Source organism: Talpa occidentalis, unplaced genomic scaffold, assembly GCF_014898055.3.
Source record: "Talpa occidentalis isolate TD23 unplaced genomic scaffold, MPIMG_talOcc4v2.1 talOcc4.16, whole genome shotgun sequence".
Classification (NCBI taxonomy): domain Eukaryota; kingdom Metazoa; phylum Chordata; class Mammalia; order Eulipotyphla; family Talpidae; genus Talpa; species Talpa occidentalis.
Genome location: NW_023601653.1, coordinates 45,149,776 through 45,163,398, shown reverse-complemented (window position 1 = coordinate 45,163,398; position 13,623 = coordinate 45,149,776). Strand labels below are relative to the sequence as shown.

Here is a 13,623-nt window from a genome sequence, read left to right as displayed (position 1 = left end):
CACAGCCACTGCACAAAAAAAAATATGAAACACAAGTTAAGCAGTGCCCTACTTATCCCTATCGGAAAAAAAAAAAATCTTCAGATTCAAATCTAAATTTATCACCAAGAATAACTGTCTCTTCAACCTTTGGGGGCAGAAGACAAATCAGACTAAACCTAGCAGGTCCTCCCTGCCATTCTTTTGCTTAACTTTTTTAAAGAGACAGATACACAGTGAGAGGAAAAACCACCCTTTGGAAAGCTATCTAGATGGAGACGTATTGCTACATGCTATTTGCTAAACCCAGAGAATATTCTGCCTGTGCCTGTCATCTGTGGATTTATTTTAAAATGACAGATTACAGTTTTTATAATGAATATACCCATTTTGAAAACTTCCTAAATAAGTACTTGTGCTGAAGACTTTATGTCAAGGAAAGGAAGTATTACAGCGTGTTCTGTGTGGCCAAAGCTGCAATATGCATTAGTCTGAGACCAGGAAGGAAATGGCCCTCCACCCATCCCCAGTATGAGCCTCAAGATGATCCAGCCCACCTGTCAAATTTCTTAAAACTGTCTGTGATGATTTCTTTAAGCAGATCCAGGATGAGGTAGAAGGAAAAGCGTCTTCCTTCTCTTAATCAGTAATGAGTCTTCAATGTATTCAACATGTATAGCATTTTCCTAAAGCAATTATCAATATCACCTTGTCGACCTTGGAAACACTTCTACTGATGGAAAATCAGAAAATCAAATCTGCTCATATCTCTACCTACATTATGATCTAATCTAGGTGAATCTTCTTAAAACAGTGGTTTCTCTACATCATGAGCCAAAAGCAGCATAAATCTAAGCCAATCAACATTTCAGAAAAAAAAGGGAAATGATAAGGCTCTGAAAACTTGCCATCTTTAAGTAGAAAGTCAAGTTCTGTAACTCCAAATGTACTTCCACCTAGGAGGCTGAGTCTGAGTAGAATAGGAACCGGCTTCAGTTTGTAGAGCTGGTCTGCTTCCCTACCTAGCATGTGACAGGCCATCCATCCCAGATTCCCCCTAGTTCTACCTATAGATGGGGGCTTCTGTTTCTCAAGAGAAATTAAATTCCTACTCAACTGATGTCATTAATTTGAAGAGATAGAAAGGGAAATCAAAGGACACATGTTCTTTTAAAAGGAGGGTATGGAAAGAGCAAAAACAAGTATTTAATTTTTTTTTAATTTTAATTGCCTTGACCTAGGCCAATCCTGGTGGGGCAAGGTTTAAACTGTACCTACCTTCTGATCTCCCCAAGCCCCAGAGGTCCTAATGCAGAACCTGAGTCAGCCCCCACAAAATATCCTTGTTTCAGAGTGGTTCCCCCTTTAAACTACACTCCAGGCACCTGCAGATAAGAGTTCCTTTGGGGGAAGGGGTGCTCCAGGGACCCCAGGGTTTTCTCACTCATGCTGTTCCCAGCCCTGTTTTGGTTAACACACAGTCTGGGGAGGAAAAGGGCTGTTAGGACAAAAGCCAAAGGCATCACTGAGATTGAGCTTGGAGGCGTTTTTTATCTACTTAATATGTTCACACAGAGCATGGGGGATTTGAATAGGGTCTCAAAATGGATTATCTCAAAGTTTGATTATCAAACAGCAAATGCCTCTCTTTATGGTCTTCTATTTTTCCAGGTGTCTTACTGCCTTTTGATTTTGCCACAGTTGTCTCTTGGAAGGGAGACTTCTTACTTTTGGTTTAAACAAACCCAAGTGATACTAATGTTGAAGACCAATCTTCCCATATTATGTGGCTTATAGCTGTATTTTGCATCATAACCAACTACTGAACAGTAACCATCATCTCTAGTGCTAAACAAGGAGAATCAAAATCAGATGGCAATGTATCTAAAACTTCTCAGCTCTTATAGCACGACCTGGGATACTTTTCTGTACTTTCTCTGTTATAAACTTAGTAAGCTTATTTTCAGGCAAAGGTACTTCATGTTCACCTTCTACAGAATTTTTTCCCCCATATTTTCTTTTTTATGTTTTCCTTTAGAGTAAAATACCATATGACATGTACACTGTTTGCTAGATTAATGAATTCCCACTGAGATCACAAATTCTTCTCCTCTGGGGATTTTTCTGCTATACTCTGCATTTCAGATTTTATACAGCTCTTTCTTGGTAAAATGATGTACAAGTTGCATGTTTATAACTTGTTCTAGAGCATAAGCAACAGGACTCACACCAATAGCACCTAGTAGGGAAACCATTCAGTGCCAATTGGCAGTGTTTTCTCCATCCAGGAGACTTGACAAAAAAAAGGAAGACCGACAGAAGAGTTTGCTGTAAAAGTTGGGACAATACCAAATCTGGTTGAGTCATTGCCTGCATTTTTATATCTCAACATAAATATTTTTTATATGAATGAACCAGCATCTTTTCCTAGGTACAAAAGGCTATTTTTCCAGCCCCCCTTCAAGGGGAGGAGGGAGGGTTTAATGCATACAGACAACAGTAACAGAAACACAGGGCTAAACATTGCAGACTTGCTGACCTTTTAGCCTCTGGAGTTTAACCATTTCCTGATGTCTTCTAACAGTAATTTTCTTGTTGGAAAAGCCCTCTCTCCACTGATAGCATCTAAACAAGCCTCTACTTTAATTGGAAAAATTCTCCCATAAATATTTATGCTGCAGTGATTAGGCCATTTACTAAACTCAACTGCCCATTATGGGTTAAAACAGGGAGCATTGTTTTGGGTTGCCTAAAGCCTGACATGGTTTATTGGAGGGGACCCGGAGCTGTAATTTATTTAATCAAGCCTCTGACCCCAGCCCTCTGGAGTAACCAGTAATTGTGAGGGAGAAGTAACCCACAACCACATTGACTAGAGTCAGTATTCTGGGCTGTAAATTCTGAGAGTCTAATTTGGAAGAAAAAAAGAAAAAGGACAAAGTATGTATAAATGAAAGTCTCATGATGTTGTGCATTGTAATGTGGTAAAGCTAGATCAGTAATTAGATGATACACAGAGAGATAGAAGGTACGCAGATTACTAGATAGATAGATAGATAGATAGATAGATAGATAGATAGATAGATAGATAGATAGATAGACAGATAGACGGACAGATGGACAGACAGATAGACAGATAGATGATAGAGAACCAACCCGCTGTGACTCTTGCCCTCTGACACACAAGAATTCACTGACATTTCATTTTTGCTTTTGAAAATACATCAGATTTGGGGTACTAGTAAGGAAAAGGAGAGTCTTTTATTTTAAAATCTTCTTAAGAGGCTCTTGCTTAAGCACAAATTCAAGATCCTTTGAGCCCAAGGCTAAAATACAAATGTTGTTATTTCTTCTCAAGTATCAAATCAGTATTGCTTCTACACATTTAAGGTCATGATTTTTGTGAACTAGGTGGTGAGGATGAGTGCATATTTACACTGTGTATATACATGTACATGTGTTTATAAAAATGAATTGATTTTAAAGCATTTTTCTTTTATTTCCTCTTCCAACTACAGAATTTCTCCTGATCTCATTTTTGAGTCATGATTAATTCATATGTTTACAATAAAAAAGAACCTCTTCTCCACTGGCCTTTTGACCTCCCAGCTACAGACCCAAACAGCCATTGCTTATTTCGAGGTATGATTTAAAAGAGATACTGAAACCGAAAACATATTTTCTCCTTGAAGCTCTTTCCTACCACTATGTAGCTACTGCTCTCCAGATTTCTAGTTCAAAAAGAAATTCTAAAGTCAAAAATTATACTAATTTATTAAACTACAAGTCATCATTCTCCTTTGTTTAAACTTGCATTTCTTTACTGCCTCCCATTTCCCTCAACCTCCGCGGATCTTGGCAATATCATTATCTTTTCATGACCTCTGCTGTTCTATTTTCCATTAGAAAACACTGTCAGTATATAAGAAAAATGTATCACAAAACTCATTACTGCATTGCCCTAACATTAAGAAGGTATAGAGCCAAGTCTCATCATTTTGTATTGTCATAGAAGGAATGGAAGGTTGGTGTTTAATTAGTAGGAGGCCCAGGTGCCATCCCCTTTAGAGCCCTAGAGCTCCCTGTCCTCTCCCATTACAAACTTTTGTAAAGACAAGAGGGGATCTGGGTTAGATGTGTGGGCTAGGCATGTTTCTGCACTCACCATACAAAGGATCTTTGATATAATAAGAGGATCTTGCATAGATGCTTTTTAAATGCAGAGATAACATCTAATTACTCTAACTTCATTCATATAAGATAGAACAATCTGCCTAAGAAGTCTGAAAACAAAAAAGGGTTAATTTATTCTATGCCAAACAGATTATCTCACCTTTAATTCAGAAAATCTCTTTGAAGAAACTTATACCAGGATTCTAATTTTTCCTGTTAAATTATTCATTCCTCATTCTACTTGGGTGTTATTATCTCTGTCACAGTGATGGATGTTACAGAAATAGTCATTAGGTTGCAAACTACACATATAAAAAATGAAATTACGGCAAAAAAAATAAACAATAGATGTGATTGTACAGGTCTCTCTCTGTATGGAGAATACAGGAACAGGAATAGAGAGATTTCCTGTGAAAGAAATGAAAGTGTCTCAGGAAAAAAAAGAACGATCTGTTGCCACTGTGACTAAGGAAGGGCGCCTGGGGGTACAGTGACATCACTTAGCTGTGCTATTCACTGTGCTGCTGAAGTTACCATCCCGACTAAAACCTTCATCCCTTGACAGATAGCAGTATGTTCCGTGGCCAAAGGTCACAGATGCCCCTTTTAACCCTGCCAGCAAATTCAAAAGTCATGCACTGATTAAAAGTAAACTAGACAATGACACTAAGACCAGCCCAGAAAAAGCTCAGTGTCCATCAGCAAATATACGTTTTTTTCCATTTCCTTAATAACAGTTCACTTACCAAGTCCTTCCTGAAGGTTTATCACAGTTCCAAATATGTTATTCATTTAAGCCTCTCACCAACCACTTTTAATATGGATGAGAAAACTGAGGAACAGAGAAGTTAGTCCCACCGACCAAGGTCACACAGCAGTCAATGGAAGAATAGCACTTGAACTTGGACACTATGGTTTCAGATTCCATGACCTGGGCTTCAGACCTCCTGAACGTGATACCACACAATGCTGTCATCCTTAACAGTGGCAAGAGTCTCATGACTACTCATGAGATGTATTGTGACACACTATTCAAGTCCAAGTTTGAAAAGGAAGTGCTTGGTTGGCTCTGACTACCCCAGTCTTTGAAAGGCATCCCTGTGAAGAGAAGAGCTTTGGATCAGCAAGAACAATCTTCAGGTGCTGTCTCTGAACTTCACTGAGAAGCATTAGAACATGCCACTCCAAAGATGCCACGTTGGCATATTAATTATTTTGAGTTGAGGGCAATTGAGGAAAAGCAGATGCAGGAAGAGCTATGTGCCCTCTGCCTTTCTACCTAAAAGCAGGGCATAAATTTCCGGTGAGAAGGGACTTTCCCTGTACCAGGGAAAAGAGAACATTCTTATCACCAGAGACATAGAGCTGATGCCAAGATGAGTGTAAACAAACAAACCTTCCTAAAATAACTCTTATCTTCCATATATTCCCCAGTCTGTCTCCCACAACTTACTGGCCCTAGACCAAACTCCCTTGTCCTTTGTCTTGTCATGTCTCCACAATTTATTGCTCTTTGTTAAATGGTATATAAGCCTTGGGTCTAACTGCATCTTCAGGATGGTTAGGTCTCCCCATGAAATCCCACATGCCATATAAAATAATAATGGCAAATGAAACTGGCATCTTCTTTTCTTTTCTGTTAATCAGATTGTTGTCAGCCTCATTTTTAAGCCCAGCCACAGAACCTAAGAGTATAGGAAAAAATTCCTTTTTTTCCCTACACCATCAACTCACAACTCACATATTGTTCTTCTTCTCTTCCCTCATCCCAACTGATCTTCCTCTTAAACTCAGCACTGACTGGGGCCACCCTGGTGACTTATGGGTTAAGTCTCAGCACTGTCACAGCTATGGCTTGTATTCGATCCTTGGACAAGAAGCTGACCCACATAGGGTTCAGCAGACCTCTCCTGTCTCCTCCACTGCTCCCCTCAGCAGTGAATTTCAGTAGATCCACCTGTTCTGCTCCCCACTCTGTCTCTGGGGAATTCTCATCCCCTCCACCACACCTTTGGCCTGCACCCCAGTTTTTCTTTGCAAAAAATTTAAAAAAGAAAACCTCTCAGCATGACTTTTCCTTCCTTGATTCTCCTTATTCTAAACATATAATCCCTCCCACTCCTCTGTGAGGAGCCCGTGTAGTCTCCTAAGGCAACTATTCAACACTTCCTCCTACTGTTGTCCTAGGTGCCATTGTTCTTGGCCTGGCGTTATAATCCATGCAATATTAACAATGGGCCTAAATTCTGGGTGAACTTGACCAGGTGCTTTCTTACTTTAGACTCAATGTCCTGAGCACCCCTGACAAAGGCTGATGGGTGATTGCTTCAGGCTCACCCACCTGGGCAGCACATAACTCATCCTCCATGACTCATCCCTACCAGCTGGTTGACTTCTTGAGTTTATGTTTTCCTATTTTCTTCTAGTAATTGAGCATCTAGGACCAGCCCCATATGGATCACTTTTTAGAGAAAAAGAAATTGAGACTGAAAATTGTGGTAAAGTTGCCTATCACCATGACCTAGCAGGTCAAGCCAGAACGAATTTGCCTTCAAATGGTATATTCGATATCCACTCAGAGTATACTTATAGCACTACCTAGCACAGCAGCATTTCACTGTACACGGATGTTTTCATACAAAGGGCCCAGTGTGAGCCAATTCATTCTTCTGGTCTTCAAGCCAAGAAATGGCCATCTGTTTCATAGCTAGAGGAAAAGTTGGCTCTGTCAGATTAATTGAGAGACAGGACAGTACACACAAAGCCACATATATTGTACTTTATGGGAGACTTAAGGGATTTTTTGAAATTAACTTTAATTACATGTGATTTTTACTTTATGAGCTGACATTAGAAACTAACCCAAGTAATGTGCTCTCCACAGCATCACCACTGGTTCTGCCTCTGTGGACACAGGGGGTTCAAGCCAGAGCTACTGTTCAGGGCCACCAAGTCGCTCTGGTCTCCTTTTACCCAGCAGAGATCAACACATCCAAGCAAGGGCATCAAATCCACAGAAATGTGGGGCCTCCCTGGTGGTGCACGAGGTAAAGACAGTGCTATCAAATTATCACCAGCCACTGTAGCATGAGTTCAAGTTCCCTACTGGCCAGGGAGTTACCCACATGGCACAGCAGACCTCTCCTGTCTCACCCACTGTTCCGCTCAGCAGTGTATGTCAGTAGATCTGCCTGTTCTGCTTCCCACTCTGTCTCTTGTGAATCCTCTTACCCCCCATCTCTGGCCTATACCCCAACTCTTGTATGCATAAATAAATAAATCTTTACAAAAAAATCCACAGAAATGAATCCCTGTGATATCCTGCCGCCCACACTCAAAGTGCCTCCATCACCCCATCTCTCCTCTGGGTTATCCTGGCACCTCCTACACTTGTGCTATACTTTGTATGCTTCCTGCACAATCTCACTACTTTTTCCTCTCCCTTTACACTACAGGTGTACTGAAATCTCACCTGCTGTTGAGAACTCTGCAGTGTTCAAATAGCATGTTCAAAAGTATATGCCAGTCATATCACAAATGGATAAATTCTGACTTTATCAACTAGTAATGTGATCTTAATTTCTCTTGCCTCAATTCTTCTATCACTGAAACATGAATGGCCAAAGGACCCATTTCACAGAGTAGAAAGGGTTAGGTGATCTATGTAAAGCTCTCCACTTAGCAGTTCTTTCCATTTGACTCCATTTTCCTCCCATTGACTATTTCCCCTTCATGTTTGTTTCAATAACCCACTTATTAAAAGATTAGAAGACACTGTATTTCTCTGTTCTTCCTTCCTCTAGCCAGCATCATTAGGGAACAGGCCTCAATACTCTGTCGAAATTTTTCATAGGAGCTGCCAGGATTGGGCCTCCCTGGTGGCACAGCAGGTTGAGTATGGCTCTGTGAAGCTGTCCACAGCCCCTGCAGTGTGGGTTCAATTCCCAACCAGCCAAGGAGATACCCACATGGTGCGGCAGACCTCTCCTATCTCGCCCGCTGTGCCCTTCAGCAGTGTTTTCGGTCATCTGCCTGTTCTGCTTCTCTCTCTGTCTCTGGTGAATTTTCTCACCCTCCCATGCCTCTAGCCTGTACCCCAGTTCTTGTATAAATAAAAATAAATCTTTTTTTTTTAAAAGAAACTGCCAGGATGCATCATCACCATAGAGGATGGTGCCCAAACCCCATCTCTAGTCCTTCCTTTTTGGCTGACTTTGCTGATGAGGAATGCCCAGATCTCTAGTATCATGAACACACCTTTAAATATGTCTCATGGATACCTTCAGGTCAACATGTCCAACTGAGTTCCCAAGGTCCCTACTTACTTATTTCCTCGTCTTTATTCCTGATCTTGCTTCACTTTCTCCTTCCTGGTTTTCCAGAGTGCCTGGTTTTCCAGCGTGCCTGTATCAGACTACAACTAATCATAGGCATTTCTCCCTGTAGATCTGAGGTCTTCATAGGAAGTGATCTTATTTTATTGTCTTTGCAGTCTTAACAACTAATTTAGAGCTTGGCCTATAATAAACACTAAATAAACATTGGTCCAAAGGAGTCATAGCCTCAGTCTATGAGGCTAGAGTGTCAGATAGGAGAAAGCAACTGTCTTAATTTTAAGATCAACACAATTCAGTGATATAGGTGGCCTGGGACAAGTCTGCCAATGGTTGGGACAAAACTGAGGAATTAGTCTTTTTTTTTAAAGATTTATTTATGCATACAAGAACTGGGATACAGGCCAGAGGTATGGGGGGTAAGAGGATTCACCAGAGACAGAATTGGGAGCAGAACAAGCAGATTGACTGAAATACAATGCTGAGGGGAGCAATGGGGAAGACAGGAGAGGTCTGCTGCACCATGTGGGTCAGCTCCCTGGCCGGGGAGAGAACTCATGCTGCAGTGGCTGTGGACAGCTTCATAGGTTGCATCTTAACCCCTTGTGTCACCTGTAAGGCCCTGAGGAATTAGTCTTAACATATATTTGCTACTGCCATTTTCCTAAGAGTTGTTACTTTAGGGCAGAGACCAAGGGAGGATGAAAAAAAAAAAATTTCTTGAACAGAAATCAGCACAATTTTCCTCCTATGGTAAACTTTGATGAGTTTTCCAGAAAGATGTAATCCTTCAACATTCCACTCATTTTCAGGAAAAAAGATGTTAAATACTTCAACACCTTTGGTTACTTGAAGTTGCTCAAATGAACTTAGATTGGAAAATTTTAAATACTAGAGTATGTGGTAGATACTCCATAAAGAGGCCTTCCAAACTGAAATCTTCAGTATTTCTAAGAACTGTTCCTAAGACTATGAGCACCTTGCAACTCTTCAAACTATATGACGGTCTGACTTTGACCAGTTGAAGTTCACTGCAGTACACAGAATTGATGCCAAGGTCCATCAAGACTAAACATTCTGATTCCTAATGAGACTCGGGTGAGTTTCACTTGGGGGGTTCTGGGCAGCTGGAATGGGGGCCACTCCCTTTCCCGACGTGCCCTCTTTGCTCCGATCAGCTCCAGCATGTAACCAAGTTCTGCCAAATGTGTAGCACTGGGAGTTCAGTAATAGTCTTCTTGACCTCAAGGTTTTAAAGTTTGCCTTGTTGCCATCCACTTCTTAGCTCTTCATCTCTACCAGAAGTTCATTGTGTGACTAAGTTTTGGATCTCTGTTCCATAATTCCCAATTTTGAAATAGAAAAAACAATCATCCTGCCTACCTACCTCAAAGAGATAATATGAGGCAATGCCTGGAACACTTCAGAAGAAACTTTACTAAAATAATCTGAAAAGTGAAGTTCTTAGTCATTTTTCCCTACAATTTTTCCAAACTGCCATAAAACATACCTATATACCCAATCTCTTTTTAAAAATCCCAGAAACACAGAAGATATAAGAACTTGACTTCAAAATGCATCTCCAACATCATCTCTTCTTCTTTTTTTAATTTTAATTTTAATTTTATTTTTATATTCCCCATACAATTGCAACCCCCTTATTTTGACCCAACCCCTCCTTTCCCCGCCCCCCAGTTCCCATAGAGTGTCTCTGGTTCATAGTTGTTTGTTGATTTTGATTTTTACTTTCTTATAGTTATTCTTTTTCCTGGTCTCTTATTTAAGTTTTCTAGATCCCTGCTATGAGTGAGACCATCCGGTATTTTTCTTTTTCTTTCTGACTTACGCATGCAATTTGCAGCAACATGGATGGAGCTGGAAGGGATCATGCTCAGCGAAATAAGCCAAAATAATCTCTTCTAAGAAAACTTTTCTGACATCTCCCATAATCTAAATCTTATAACTGCTCTTTGAAATTATAGAGTTGGCATTTAAAAGACACTTGCTAGGGCCTCCCCTGGTGGCGCAGCAGTTGAGCGCTGGGCTACAAAGCTGCCCGCAGCCTCTACAGTGCCAGTTCGATCCCCGGCCACCGGCGAGGGTCCCACATGGCACATAGACCTCTCCTGTGGCCCGCTGCTCCCCTCAGCAGTGTATTTTGTCAGTCTGCCTGTTCCGTTTCCACTCTGGCTCTGGTGAATCCTCTCACCCTCTGCACTTCTGAATGTACCCAGTGTTTGTATAAATAAATAAATCTTAAAAAAAAAATCGTTTAAAAAAAAAAAAAAATAAATAAAAGACACTTGCTAAGAGCCAAACATGGTACTAACACTTTACATGCAAAGTCATGTTTCCTCTCATTTATTTATTATTAAATATCAAATATTTAAATTGCATCCTGAATGCCACACATTGTGCTAAACAGAGTTCATGGTGATGAACTAAAAATATCTGATCATTAGCCTCTGTGAAGTATTGCCTAGTGAGGAAATAAATATTGTATAAATACAGCAGAATATAAAATTAAAATTAGAGTCCATTGTCTGTAAGAAAATAATAGGCAGCTAGGAGCCAGTAAAGTAAAAACAACTGATTTCTTTTTGGGATTAAAAAAATCCTGAAATGTAGGGGTGAATCACTATTCATGGCTTAAATTGCTTTCCATACATTTAACCAGAATGTGCCATGGCCCTGAAGCAGAGAGAGCCTGGTGTTTCAGTACCTGGGGGTAATGTGTAGCAAGTCAGGGCAAAGAGGAGATTGAAAAGAGGCTGGAACCTTGTACTCTACTGGAGTTTTTGTTTTACTCTAAGTGATTTCATTATAAAAATATCTCATTAAGGGCCTCCCCTGGTGGCGCAGCGGTTGAGCGCTGGGCTGCGAGGCTGCCCGCAGTCTCTGCAGCGATGGTTCGTTCCCCGGCGAGGGTCCCACAAAAAAAAATTTAAAAATCTCATTAAGTGCTTTCAACTCCGATTGAAATGAAGATGATTATTATCTTCATTTTACAGATGAGGCACTTGAGACTCTGAGAGATAAAGTAATAGGCCCAACATTAAAATTCTAGTGGGGGGCCTAGCAGATTAGAAAACTTAAATATGGACTTCAAAGCCAAGTTTACGTTCTTAGAAATGACACTGATCTGCCTCCCTAGACAGCCAGTGTCTGTTTCCCACACATATCACCCAGTGCACTGTATTTTAGCTGAGGATTTATTTATTTCTGTCTGCTGCTAGAGTGAATGCCCCTGTGTATCAGGAATCGTAGTTTATTCAACTTATTTCATTGAACACAGTTGGAACATCAGAAACATAAAGCTGGAAAGGCAATAAGCTTACCCAACCTGTATCTCCATGGTTTATTCTTTAAAAAAAACAACTGGGAAACAAATTCTAACTTAGAAAAGATCTAGCTAATCTATACTGAAAATCAATAAAATATTAGACATAATTTAATCTGTCTAGGTTTGGGTTTGTTTTCTTTTGTTTGTTTTACGGGGTTGGGAATGATTTTCTCATTCTTCTAAGTTGTAGATTGGAGAGAAGTGTTATGTTTTCAAGATGTTTTAACAGGAAATCAACATTTATTAAAACAATTGTTTCTCCAAAGCGTGTTTTCTCTACATGAAAATAGTCCACTCATTATGGTTTCAAACCAACACTATAAAATGAAAACTCAAATTGTATTTTATGTAAGCTAAATTTTACCAGCACTACAATAGCTAAATAGTAAACTTACTATAACCATATTGCCATTTACAAGAGACATACAAAGTACTCCATAGATGGTTATTCATTCATTCATTTTAATTAATAAATTAAATTTTTATTGAATGGGTACTATGTGCTAGGAACTCAGCCTCAATCATAACAATGAGTTGATATATACCTAGAAGATTTCATACTGTCCTGTATTAAGCTACATGAACTAGTTAATATGACATTCATTTATCAAGTCTAAAGGCCTATAACAAAATACCTTAAAATGGAAAAAATTCTGGAAGGATTCTGCCATATGTAACCTTTTGGTTTTTTTCAGCCAATGTTTCAAGAGATTCTTTTCAAAGACTGCAAACTTGATTCTGTAGCCCTTTCCTGTTCATCCTTCCCCTATGGCCTTGTGCTCAGGGAAGTAGTGAGGCTGGAAAATTTATTTGATTATGTGTCATGTAATATAAGTATGATTCATTACTCACTTCAACTTGGACCATCTCATTACGATTTATTATGTTTCCCTTCAAGTCCTAACATTTTCTCTCTCTCTCTTTCTCTCTCTCTCTCTCTCTTCCTTTCTTTCTCCCTTCTGCCAGCAGTGAGGGAGCTAAGCCAGTTCTTTGAGTTTCTCCATCTCTTGACCTCAAGGTAAGGTAACACGATACCTCAAACAGCTTTCTTACTTCTTGAGCAATGGTACCCTCCACACATGCTACTTATAGATGACGTTCTTTCCTAGACAAGCACTCTCTACATAGACGAAATTCATTCCATAGCTATCCCTTTGATCACATTTTTAGCTGACTGGCCTCTTCTCTGCTCTTATCCTCCTTTCTTAATACTGTTTCAGTAAATCCAACAGACCATAAATCATTTTGTTTGGGTAATTTTCTTTTGCTTAATCCCTGCCCCTGGTCTGAACCACCAATTCCCTGGGATGATGTCAACATCGTATTTACATTCCTGACCCCTAAGTCTACTAAGGCCCCACCATTGCATATGTAAGTGCTTTCTTCAAAATAAAATGTGTGGATGTGAATGTTCAGTTCATATACACTGGAACCTTCTCAATAAATTGGGGAGCATTGGACCAAAACCCTTCACCTAAGCTTGATAAATAAGTGACAAATTTTGCCAATTACATACCTATTGCATATACTCAAATAAGTATCGTTTCCAGTCTTTTCTGTAGGTGTAAATGATTAGTAAGCAAGAGCACTTACAACAAGCAGGAGCAATGTTTCAAGGTCATGCTCTGCCCTTTTGCTCCTTACTGTCTTCCCTAACAGTTATTCAACTACATAAAACACAGATGATTGTATGACTGAACAGCTTAACATTATCCCGAGAGTGGAAATCTCCTACTAAGCTTTTTGACAGGGCAGAAATACAGAGTGTGAGCCCTGGTAGCTTCATAGTATAAC

At 39.9% G+C, this 13,623-nt stretch overlaps 1 protein-coding gene across 7 annotated transcripts in view; it reads left to right on the top strand.

The window, feature by feature from the left end:
- Positions 1-13,623, top strand: part of PPHLN1 (periphilin 1) — a 146,802-nt gene that overhangs the window by 65,826 nt on the left and 67,353 nt on the right. The gene's annotated exons all lie outside the window — the stretch shown is intronic.